The following is a 10,522-nucleotide window of genomic DNA, read 5'->3' as shown; positions in this document are numbered from 1 at the left end:
AAAAATCCGATGTCACCTGTGACGATCTTGTCGAGTTTATGGATCAAATTTCGCTGAGCTGGTACCGTACTTGTCAATAATTTTATTTAACACTTTCTTTGAACAATGATGCTGAGCATGTAAAGCGTAACCTATCACGAATGGCCTTTGTGTGGTCAAAAATTCAATTCTTCATAAGCAGTCATGGAATAATGAAATATCAGAGTTCCTAATTCGACTGGAACTGGGATCCTTTTTTCTTTTTGGTTATTCTATTTATCTGAAATATTATCTATGACAATGATTATCCAGAATAAAAGTATCGAAATGCGACTTACTAGGATTGACGTTGATTTTTTTTTTTTTTTTTTGGGGGGGGGGGGTGACTTTTATGCAAGTACGTCGTCTGCTCGTTCTTTACATACGCAGCGTGTTTATACGAAGAGCTTGCTTCCAAAAGGTGCTGAAACCATCATTTTTCATTTCTTTTTGTTATAAAATGCAAGAACATTCACTGTTGAATATATGGTATAAGGACTATTCGTGTGCTTCACAAACTATTGGAGTGATATATCGATATCAACTGTGATTAAATATTCCCTACTACTCATTGTTTTCCATTGTCAGGGACCTTTCAAATAACAAACTGAAGGGGATTGAAAGTTCAGCTTTTGATGGACTCCACAGCCTCTCTTGGTTGTAAGTACCACATCGAAACCTTCACAGGCACCCACAAATTTACTATGCATGTTTGTGATGGATCCATGAGTCATAGTCTCATAAAGATAACATATATTTTGAGGTTAGAATGTCATCGCCTTGTCTTTGACACGTTCTCAAACCTTTATGCTACATTTACTATTTTGAGAATAATAGTGGTAACGAAATGAATGAAAATTTGGAACTTTCGCTACTGATAGTGGCATTGTTGCGATTTGAAGTTGTGTTGTTATATTTCAAACAGAAATACGAATGTCTGTCATATTTCGTGGAAAAATTAGAGTTGAATGCGATGATGTATTACTCACAGAATTTCGATATTAATATTATTGCCACCGGTGACGTCGTACTTTTTAACATGCAAAACTTGAGCACAATATTCCGTACCCGAGTCAGATGCATTTGTCTCATTCTATTTCCTTTGCTTTCATTGATATTTCTTCAAAACATTGAATTATTACATGAAAGAATTTGAAACAGAGTGAGCCTAATAATTTCACACTTCATTTCTCATTTCTCACCCATCTTTTCAATAGGATACTTTCTGGAAACGAACTCGTAATTGCAGACTCAAGTGCTTTTAATGGACTTTCAATAGAAGTGTTGTAAGCTTGTCAATCTCTGCTTTATTTGAATTTTCTTCAAATTATAACAATTGTCATTTAAAGGGATCGTATAGTTTTGGTTGAGACATAACTTCAGGTTACTAACAGTTTTTGGTGAGACAAGGAGAAACCGCTTTGTCTCAGCCATTCCAGTTTTTGGTATCTCACAAATATATTAAAAGCTCAATCCTTATCTCAACCAATACTAAACCATCCATTCAAATGCGTAATACATATGTCTGGGTATCATGAATTATGTTACTGTCTATCGAATAAATAGAAACGGAGCTCCACAGAGATTTGAAAATAAAAAGAAAAAAACAAACGGTGTTTAAAACACCTGCAGAGTCAATAATGCTTTGTTGATTATGTTATCTAAATACATTTGATTTAAAAATATTTAAAAAAACAACCATGATACGCACGCGAGCAACCTTTCTTTTTTTTTTCTTTTTAGATGTCACTAATGTGCTAGTTGTTCTCTACAATTAAATTGTGTGAATAATTCTCACATTTTGATAAATATTTAGATATCTACATACAGTCAAACCTGTCTTAAGTGGCCACCTAATGGAAACAAGCGGCCGCTATAGACAGGTGGCCACTATTGGCAGGTTGGTTGCCATTTTGAATTTCAACACTTGCGTTGTTAAATAACGTAAAATACCGCATGCTCTTCTTTAAAAAGAGCAGCAAATAAGTTTGCATGAGCAGCTATAATATGGATTTTTTGTTCAGATTAATTCATTATACATTTTCTTTTAGCTTACTTCTCTTCTTTTGATTTTCAAAATAATATTTCGAGCCTGAGAAACTGGCTCGTTCTGGTCCCGCATGAATGGGTTCACGAGAGAGTTCGAGCAGGAGATCGATAATGTGCGAAGCTGACGTAAACAACACACAATACCCAGACAAGTATTCCATTGTCCTTATTCAAAGGAATCTAAATCATTAATTTATTAGTCGGCATTTTGGTAAAATTCTACAATGTTATTTAGAGTTGTCTTTGCCTCTGTAACACCCCTCAAGGCGGCATTACTGAAGCCTAGATCTAGTCAAGATGTGGTGAGACGTCTTTTCACGGTGAAGAGCTACGTACGTTTGTCAATCATGTCTGCATGATTATGACAGAGCGAGGTTTCGGTATAGAATTCTTACAATTAACGTAAAAGGCGTATTCGTAACTGATTTAACGTTTCAGCTAAATTTTTTGTGGCCGCTATACGCAGTTAGATATCTCCCACGGGATACAAATTGAGTGGTCCCTGGCCAGGTATAAGGGTATAAAGGGTATAAAGGGTATAAATTGTATAAAGGGTATAAAAGGGTCAGTAATACAGCAATTTCGTGGGTGGGGGGGGGGGGATTTTTCAGTGGCCGCCAGAAGCAGGTGGACACTATAGGCATGTGGCCGCTAAGACAGGTTTGGCTGTACCATATTCTTTATATGTCTTTGACCGCTGTTAACATGCCTTCATATTGAATTGAATTGATGAGGTGTATTGTTCCTGAAATTGGCAGCCCAGAGGTTGAAGTACATTCAGTTTACAGAGTAGATGTAGGCCTACATAGATGAAAATCACAGTGCTTCACAAATAGTGTGTTTACAATGAACATATTGAGAAATTATACATAAAATCATGCATTTATTAATCTTAATCAACAAAAACATACATATACAATACAACAACAGAGAAAAACTACTCAATACAATCCCTTGTCTTTACAACACTGGATTATGACTATTTAATCTAAGCAACAACAACAACAGCAAATACATATGCAGGGATGTAAAAATGGAGGAGACGTTATTGCACAGCAATTGAAAAACATTTTACAAACCATCCAACTTAAATTACCAAAATATTGAAAAACAATGAAATTATCAAACACCAACAACACCTAACATTATAATATATTTCATCAAAAGGTTGCATTTTCATTTTACTATACTATATCATATAAAAAATATATATTACATAAACAAACATCAAATACACTATTATTGCAATCACACTTCATTATTTTCAACATATTACCAAAACACTGTTAACAGAATTTATAAACATACGATTATACAATCGATTCAAAATTGCACATTCATATTCAATCCTCATATATAATTATACTTGTATACACCAAGATGTCCATATACGTCATAAAAAGTTAAAGAAATTTACCTTAATAAATATAGGTACAACCTCCACCACTGGATAATCATACATATCTTAGCGGAGACAGACAAGCCAAACTAATATTTTTTTTTCTTCTTCCTTTCCTAGAGATCTCAGGAATAATCACATTACGCATCTTGAAAAAGGAACATTCAGTGACCTGGAGAGCCTTTTAGTTCTGTACGTATATTGGATGCTGATAAACTGAGCCTCGACATTACCGTTGAATGGTTAAAAAAGAAATTGTGATATTCTGAGAAGAACTTCATGTTATTCTGTGCATAATTACGGTTTATGACATTGATATGCTTTGATTTGGAGGCAGTAGCTTTAAGGTTTCTCTTCTTTTTTCTCTAGACGGATTAATACGTAATTGATCATTATAGATCATTTGAAATTGATTCAATGATTGCATAAGAACTGACGACAAGAAAAATACTCTCGTTATAAGCGTCATTTTCATCATTATTTCTAGTCCTTGAGTATTATTCTTTTCCTTACTTTTGTTGGTGATATTAAGCGCGGCAATTATTTTTTTTTCCTTTGTTGGATGGATTTTGAAACTCACCTTTTCAATCGCACCATGTGTTCGATTTAGGTTTTGTGGCATCAATATCTCCCTTTAAGAGTTGACATAAGAATTGCATAATGTCTTGTAAGTTTATATTACAATTACATATTCATTGTTTTCAATGTGTGCAGTAGTCTATCATCTCTTACTTTGAAATTACGACAGTCTAATAATGTCTTTGTTACGCCGGTGACGAAAAACTCCTACACATTAGTAATCACTTATCTTTGTCTCTCCTGTCCAAAAAAAAAAAGTTTTCTCTCAAACAATAGCATTTCTGAGATTAAAGACGGAGCATTTGACGGACCAAGTAGCATCTTGATGATGTACGTATTGCACTAAATACATGGTTAACATCCACCATGTCATGATAACCCTTTCCCTTGGCCTCTGCTTTTATCTATAGTCTTACAAAGTAGTTTGTCGTTACATTTTGAATAACGGTGATATCAAGAATATCTTTGTTTAAGCAAATGAATTTTCTATTATTGAAGACATCTGCTTCAACACATTTACAAACTTTCTACGAATATATAATGAAATCTGCAATGAAATAACATTCCATCACGATCGTGTTTACCCACTAGGTCATTGGGAATTTTGTAGAGTTTATAATGTGGATTGTCATCGTCATTAACTTGAGAAAATCCTTTATTTGAACTGTAATGTCTATGGTGAAGACTATTATGTCACATCTTGTTACCGGCAAACAAGAGTAATGATCAATATCTACAGCAATTTGTGTGTATGTACCGGGTATGTCTGAGTGTCATGACGTAATTTGTACACGTTACAATACAATACTGTACAATACAATGCAATATCAGTGGGTCATGAACCACACATTTTTCGAAACCGAAAACACTGTTACTGTGCAACAATTCTTCTCATATTTGGTCCTTTTTGTTTGATTGATTAACTGTTCTCTTATCATTTTTGTCGAGCCCGCCGGAGGACTGGTGTGGGGAGACTAAGGGATCGCCTGCGGCGTCTGTCCGTCCGTCGTCCGTCCGTCCGTCCGTCGTCTGTCCGTAACGCTACAAAAACTTGAAAACCTCTCTACTGAGGATTTCAATTTCTATCAAACTTGGAGGGAAGAGTGGTTATACAAAGTTACACATTTTACCAACCATGAGGGGCACCTGAAGGTCAAAGGTCACAGGCAGAGGTCAATGAACTTTAGGGCCCAATGTTAAGTTTTTAGGGCGCGTTTCGTTTATGGCTCGTAACTTTTGATGTATCTGTCTGTTTGTGACCAAACTTAGATGGTAGATGTCCCTTGGGAAGTTGAAGGTTACAAGGTCAAAGGTCACAGACAGGGGTCAACGAACTTTTAGGGCCCAATGTTAAGTTTTTATGGCGCGTTTTAATTAAGGCTTATAACTTTTGATCCCTCTGTCCGTTTGTGACCAAACTTGGATGGTAGATGTCCCTTGGGTAGGTGAAGGTCATCACAAGGTCAAAGGTCACAGACAGGGGTAAAAAAAATTTAGGGCCCAATGTTAAGTTTTTAGGGCTCAATGTTAAGTTTTTAGGGCGCGTTTCGATTGTGGCTCATAACTTTTGATCCCTAAGTCCGTTTGTGACCAAACTTGGACGGTAGATGTCCCTCGGGAAATTTAAGGTCATTACAAAGTCAAAGGTCACAGAAAAGGGTCAACAATTTTTTAAGGCCCATTGTTAGGTTTTTAGGGCGCGTTTTGATTATGGCTCATAACTTTTGATCCCTTTGTCCGTTTGTGACCAAACTTGGATGGTAAATGTCCCTTGGGGAGTTGAAGGTCACCACAAGGTCAAAGGTCATAGGCGGGTCAATGAACTTCTGGGAGTTAGAAAAATATTGATTTCTTTTACGCGAACGGCGAGACACAATTTGGCACTTGCCTTGTTACTATTTTCTTTCGAAGAGATCTAGCTGACAACAGAATAGAGGAGATTAACCAAGGAGTGTTTGCCGGTCTTGATGTCATGGTATTCCTGTAAGTGAAGTGCTCACATTTTCCATTTCAATGTTACACAAGAGTTAATGCGGTAGAGACTTGACCTGCTCATCAATCAGCTATATCGGGTGTATTTTAGATAACCAAGAAATTAATGAACAAATGGGGGGGGGGGGGATGGAGGGGCGCAAGTTCGTAAACGTGGCCCAAAACCATAGTGTAATATTTTTGATAGCATATGCATAATGTATGTTATTGAGTGCATGCCCACGAAAGACATACTTGGATTTACTTGGTATGCTTTAATTTGGTATCAAATCATAAAAATATGACTTATGCAGTGCAGGATTGAATGAAAAAAGTGCGTTTCATAATGTGCGAACAATAACAATGAGGTGTCTTTGTGTTATATTGCAAACATAAACAGAAACCTGAAACGCGAAGTACAACGTACATTTAAATGTATAGCATCGTGGCCATGGGCACGTGAGTCAGAAAGAAGAAATCACCAACTGACTTAAAACTGTCTATTCAGACAAAGGGTAATTTTTTAACCCGTTCCTTACGGAACCTGGTATACCAGGTTCCCAAGATGAAGATAAAAGCGCCTACTTTCGTGGACTAAATTCATGATTCTTCGTGTTGTAATGCCCAGAGAAAATGAGTTTGATAAAAAGATTTAGAGTTCATTCCATCACCATACGTTCTCTTTCTGTTGGAAAAATGCGTATATCACAGCATTGTTACCCTTTTTCTGATTATTTTGCTCCTGCTTTGCTATGAAACTCGTATGAACATGTACATAGCGACCGGAGCTGATCTCGAGTAGATTTCTGTGTTCGCTGACCCCAGTGTTCTCATTTAAGTGCCCAGTTTAGTGTAGAACAAAAAAGTCTGTGAGCCCATCAACGCACGCTCTATTAACACCTTGCACTCGATCGATTTTTTTTCATTTTTCGATCTGCTTGACTGCTTTCGCTCAGGTGGAATACCTGTCTGTTCGCTTTCTGTCGACGGGCGAAAAGAATCTCGTTTGGGGGGCATTTAAGACATTCAAAGAATTGCCGAAGGAACATGTTAAGAAAACCCCATATTTTTGTCCTCTCCAATCTCCAGCAACCTTTCAAACAACTGTAATACCAAAATAAAGGGACGTGCTTTCAATGACTTGGGCAATGTGATGCTTTTGTAAGTATGTGTCATAATTTATACCTTTGATCCCATTTGCATATTGAATACTGCAAACGCTGATTAAATGTGAAGCAGTTTAAGAATTGTAGGTTTGATGAGTCTCTGCATCGCCTCGTAACTGCCACTAATAAAACGGAAGTAGCTGCCAAGTGAACATTAACATCATAAACTGTAACTCCGGCTGTGAGAGCAATGCTTCCCTTTGCAAATTGCATATTTTGCTATAACACTGAATTGTTAGGGATTCGACGTGCCGAGTCCTTTAGATATTATAAGAGAGTGATTAGATCGAAGGAAATAAAGTATATATGTATACATCGTGCATAACAAATGTTTTTACGTGTTTAGTGAGTCAGTGAGAGAAAGAGAGTCCGAGAGAGAGAGACAGAGACAGAGACAGAGACAGAGAGAGAAAGGGGGCATATGAAGAGTTTGTTCGCAAAAACCGATAAGTCCATAATAGTATATTTGCCAAATGGAGATATGTGCGATTAAAGGTCAAGGAAAATGAAGAGAATAATAAGAAAATTTTTGCTTCTTTTGACCATAACTTCAAAAATGTACCTTTATATGTAATGACCAATACATCATTTAAAAGGTATTATTTTGTACTTTATGACAGCCGTACTTCAAAATCTTCAAAAATGGACTTATCGGGTTTTGCGAACAAACTCGTCATATGTTGTCGCTTTGGTTATCGCCATTACTATTGAAATTAACCACGTTGTGTAGTGCAATATATATATATGTTATAGTGTTTTTGTGATATTGGTAAAAATAAGAAATTGTTCAAACAATCAAATCAAATCAAATCAAATCATGTCATCAATAGAGACATCTGGAACATCGACCTTAGGAACATTGAGAGAGGAGCTTTCCTGCGTCTGAACAGACTTTTCTACCTGTAAGTTCGCTCCATGTGCCAGTACTCTGATGACTAAAACGTACCATCGAATGTCTTATTAGATTGGATATTTTCTTTGTTTATCCACCATTTCAAGTGCGAAATTATTTTCCAATATTTATTCACTTGCAGTGTATGAAAATAAAGCTGCGCTCTGTACTATTCCAGTAAGCATCGCACTCACTCAATATCAAGGACAAACACTTGTTTAACAAAACTATTACTCTTGGTTTTTCTAATATCAGCACTCTTTTGTTTCTTCTCCAGTGAAGAAGTACAACAAAAAATAATGAGTTCCTATAGATTACACACTAACTTTTAAAAAATCGCGTACGCAGGAATTGTTTCAATGGAATTGAGGTCAATTTAGCGGATCTGTCGATAATCTAATTGTCCATTAACTCTGTATGTGCCATGATGGAAACCCACTGTGAGCCACATTATTCTGAGACACCAACGTAGTCATGCTTTGAAAAAGCATTCTGTTTTTGAAATATATGTAACGTCTATAGATTTCTGCTAAGCTGAACATGTAGTGAGCAAAGTTCTAGAGAAAATACCAATCTTTGAGGGGTTTTCTGTGGGTGATCATAATCTATATCTTTCCTCAATCTCCTTTGTTTACGTGTGCTTTTTTATTCTATCATTCAGAATCTTCCTTACTGATATTGCTAAACTGCTGTAGCTGAAACTTTGACTTAAACAAACAGAACGCGGACATTGGACAAAGTTGTGTGATTATGTGAACTTTTCCAGAAATATAAGATACTCTAAAATTATATACTTAAGTCTCTCATGTACGTTTTCTGCTTGTATTTTTTTTTTTGACAGATATCATGAGGCCAGCTTAAGGAAAGAAGTTCGGGAAAATGTGAACTTTCTAAGCAGTGCAAGACTGTAAGTTACAACAGGGCATTTGAGACATAGTTACACATACCCTCCGCTTATGACCGATGGTATAATTGAGAGTATAAAATCATGCTAAAAGTCGTGCAGTATTCATTTAATATTAACCCTCGTTTTATAGGAATTAACATGGTTTGCTTCGGTAGTCACTAAACATGTTTTTTTTTTCAATACTTCATAATAACCAGGCCTTTTCGGGATCTGATTCAATAACAACTTGGATTGTCGGATGGTTATTACAGATGACATAGAATCCCATTTTAAGTCCTTTACTCATACTCTCGTTACCTGTGTTGATTGTATCTATCGAAAGGAATCTCTGGAAGTTACCCATTTTGATGAACGTTCAGAAAGCGGAGCTGGAGGGAGAAAAAACAGTGCTGTGGTATGTTTCTAAGCTCTGTTGTATGCTTCTAGTAGCCATCAATGGTTAGGGCCAACGGACAACCGTTCACATTTTGGTAAATTGCACATTTTGCTAAATTACCCAAATGTGACGATAGTGCACCTATACCTGACGGGATCCATTGCTACCAAAATGTGTAGTTAAACGTGGATTTGCCTGCACATTTTGGTAACTGAACTAAAAATCAATGGATGGGCTTCAGAATTCATTCCGCCACGGAGCTAAGGTGATATGTTCCTGCATCAAAAACAGGCAATACACATTTTTTAAGCTCACATTGTAATCGCTTTTCGTTTTAAGGGACCACCTTGGGGCCCTAGATGGGGTGAAAGTTGAGGGGTCAATGTCAATGTCCTGCACATTTTGGTAAATTTACCAAAATGTGCAGTTACCAAAATGTACCATAACATGTCACGGCACATTTTGGTAATTAACCAAAATGTGCAATTTACCAAAATGTGCCATAACAGACCTACTTACGTGTTTATGTTTGATAGTAACTGAGTCATCACCATCTGATTTGCAAAGCTGATTTTTCTCAATTCATTTTTTTTTTTACTTTCAAAATAAGCACACTGATATATACAAGTGAAGTATCTTTCCCTCAAGGTTCCCTCCCTTCCTCCGACTCCACGAATTTACTTTTCAAAGCCACAGTCTAGTTACATAATATATAGGACCTATATACATGTATATATTTGTCATATAACCATAATTATAAACAAATATACAATTTATATACTGGACATTTGAAAGGTATTAAATCGATTCGGATTAATTTCATTTAAAGTCAGAATTTTCCCCATTTTCTTTAAACTTTGCACATCCATCATGATAAACGGAAACCAGTATTCATACGCACGTATATTTACACACCATGAGGTCGGATGAATAAGGATTATTGCAATGTTGCGCTTCGTCAGTACCATTGACGACGCTAAAATAATCTTCTCGTTCCGTGATGAATGTTCCATCTTACACACAATAGGTTACTTTGGTACCTGATAGGCGATGACGAGACGCGGTTGTTTTTATCCTGGGTTGGACTCTCCATATTGTGAGTATTTTAATCACTAGCCTTTCCACTGTCTCACTCGACTGACAAAAAAAAAAAAAAATATATATA

General features: G+C 36.3%; 2 long non-coding RNA genes across 2 annotated transcripts; both read left to right on the top strand.

Moving 5' to 3' along the window:
* The first annotated feature begins 636 nt into the window (after positions 1 to 636).
* Positions 637 to 6,028, top strand: LOC139711285 (uncharacterized). The gene is made up of 5 exons (XR_011709506.1): positions 637 to 678; positions 1,236 to 1,304; positions 3,587 to 3,658; positions 4,304 to 4,375; positions 5,957 to 6,028. It is a non-coding gene; the product is annotated as an uncharacterized lncRNA (long non-coding RNA).
* A 2,003-nt stretch (positions 6,029 to 8,031) lies between these two features.
* On the top strand, positions 8,032 to 9,377 carry LOC139711286 (uncharacterized). The gene is made up of 3 exons (XR_011709507.1): positions 8,032 to 8,084; positions 8,916 to 8,981; positions 9,304 to 9,377. It is a non-coding gene; the product is annotated as an uncharacterized lncRNA (long non-coding RNA).
* Positions 9,378 to 10,522: the final 1,145 nt, after the last annotated feature.

The sequence above is a fragment of the Diadema antillarum genome, unplaced genomic scaffold (assembly GCF_040938485.1).
Source record: "Diadema antillarum isolate AM-2024a unplaced genomic scaffold, OU_Dant_1.0 seq00001637_RagTag, whole genome shotgun sequence".
In the NCBI taxonomy this organism is placed as follows: Eukaryota; Metazoa; Echinodermata; class Echinoidea; order Diadematoida; family Diadematidae; genus Diadema; species Diadema antillarum.
The sequence above is the reverse complement of the archived record's forward strand: the minus strand, read 5'-3'. Positions and strand labels throughout refer to the sequence as shown.